Source organism: Halichoeres trimaculatus, unplaced genomic scaffold (assembly GCF_033239565.1).
Source record: "Halichoeres trimaculatus isolate MK-OKI-2021-1 unplaced genomic scaffold, fHalTri1.1 fHalTri1_scaffold_25, whole genome shotgun sequence".
Classification (NCBI taxonomy): Eukaryota; Metazoa; Chordata; class Actinopteri; order Labriformes; family Labridae; genus Halichoeres; species Halichoeres trimaculatus.
Window position 1 is genome coordinate 140001 of NW_027437203.1, and position 2500 is coordinate 142500.

The following is a 2500-nucleotide window of genomic DNA, read 5'->3' on the forward strand; positions in this document are numbered from 1 at the left end:
CATGCGTACGGCCACTGCGGGTGCCTGCGCTCGTAGTGGCAGTCCCGAGGCAACGTTTCCCCCTGCTCACACTGGCTCTCGGCCCCCGTGCCCCTGTTGGTGACAGCAAAGTTCATTCCGCCTACCAGGGGCCCGAGGCCCAGCTCACAGCTGGCCGTGTGTCTGACCCGTCGGTACATGTGTGCAGCCACTACGGGTGCCTGCCTCCGGACTGGCAGTCCCCAGGCAGTGTTTCCCCCCTTTCATACACTGAATCTCGGCTCCTTTTCCCCTGTTGATGAAAGCAAAGTTCATTCCGCCTACCAGGGGCTCGAGGCCCAGCTCACATCTAGCCATGTGTGTGCCCGGTCAGGACATGCGTACGGCCACTGCGGGTGCCTGCGCTCGTAGTGGCAGTCCCGAGGCAACGTTTCCCCCTGCTTACACTGGCTCTCGGCCCCCGTGCCCCTGTTGGTGACAGCAAAGTTCATTCCGCCTACCAGGGGCCCGAGGCCCAGCTCACATCTAGCCATGCGTGTGCCCCGCCAGGACACGCGTACTGCCGCTACGGGTGCCTGTGCCTGTAGTGGCAGCCCCGTAGTGGCAGTGTTTCCACCTACTCACTCCGGAGATCGGCTCTCGTGGGCCTGTAGGTGACCATCAAGTATATTCCGCCTACCAGGGGCACGAGGCCCAGCTCAAAACTAGCCATGCGTGCTTCCCGTCAGGACGTGAGTACGGCCACTGCGGGTGCCTGCACCCGCAGTGGCAGCCCCGTGGCAGTGTCTCGCCCTTCTCTCACCCGATCACGGCTCCCGTGCCCCCCTTGGTGAGGGTGTAGTATATTCCGCCTACCAGGGGCACGAGGCCCAGCTCACATCTAGCCATGCGTGTGCCCCGTCAGGACATGAGTACGGCCACTGCGGGTGCCTGTGCCTGTTGAGGCAGCCTCGAGGCAGGGTTCCCCCCTACTTACAACGGATCTCGGCTTCCGTGCCCCTGTGGGTCACGGTGAAGTATATTCCAACTACCAGGGGCACGAGGCCCAGCTCGCAACTAGCTATGTAATGGCCCCCACAGGACATGGGTACGGCCACTACGGGTGCCTATGCCTGTAGTGGGGGCCCCGAGGCAGTGTTTCCCCCTGCTTACACCGACTCTCGGCTCTCTTGCCCCTGTGGGTGACCATAAAGTACGTTCCACCTACCAGGGGCACGAGACCCAGCTCACAACTGGCCATGCTTGTGTCCCATCAGGACATGTGTACAGCCACCACTGGTGCCTGCACCAGCAGTGGCAGCCCCGAGGCAGTGTTTCCACCTACTCACTCTGGAGATCGGCTCTCGTGGGCCTGTAGGTGACCATCAAGTATATTCCGACTACCAGGGGCACGAGGCCCAGCTCACAACTAGCCATGCGTGCTTCCCGTCAGGACGTGAGTACGGCCCCCGCAGTGGCAACCCCCGAGGCAGTGTCTCGCCCTTCTCTCACCCGATCACGGCTCCCGTGCCCCCCTTGGTGAGGGTGTAGTATATTCCGCCTACCAGGGGCACGAGGCCCAGCTCACATCTAGCCATGCGTGTGCCCCTTCAGGACATGAGTACGGCCACTGCGGGTGCCTGTGCCTGTTGAGGCAGCCTCGAGGCAGGGTTCCCCCCTACTTACAACGGATCTCGGCTTCCGTGCCCCTGTGGGTCACAGTGAAGTATATTCCAACTACCAGGGGCACGAGGCCCAGCTCGCAACTAGCTATGTAATGGCCCCCACAGGACATGGGTACGGCCACTACGGGCGCCTATGCCTGTAGTGAGAGGCCCCGAGGCAGTGTTTCCCCCTGCTTACACCGACTCTCGGCTCTCTTGCCCCTGTCGGTGACCATAAAGTACATTCCACCTACCAGGGGCACGAGACCCAGCTCACAACTGGCCATGCTTGTGTCCCATCAGGACATGTGTACAGCCACTACTAGTGCCTGCACCAGCAGTGGCATCCCCGTGGCAGTGTTTCCCCCTACTTACACCGGATCTCGGCTCCCGTGCCCCTGCCGGTCACAGTGAAGTATTTTCTACCTACCAGGGGCACGAGGCCCAGCTCACATCTAGCCATGCGTGTGCCCCTTCAGGACATGAGTACGGCCACTGCGGGTGCCTGTGCCTGTTGAGGCAGCCTCGAGGCAGGGTTCCCCCCTACTTACAACGGATCTCGGCTTCCGTGCCCCTGTGGGTCACAGTGAAGTATATTCCAACTACCAGGGGCACGAGGCCCAGCTCGCAACTAGCTATGTAATGGCCCCCACAGGACATGGGTACGGCCACTGCGGGTGCCTGCACCAGCAGTGGCATCCCCGTGGCAGTGTTTCCCCCTACTTACACCGGATCTCGGCTCCCGTGCCCCTGCCGGTCACAGTGAAGTATTATCTACCTACCAGGGGCACGAGGCCCAGCTCACGTCTAGCCATGCGTGTGCCCCGTCAGGACGTGAGTACGGCCACTTCGGGCGCCTGCACCCGCAGTGGCAGCCC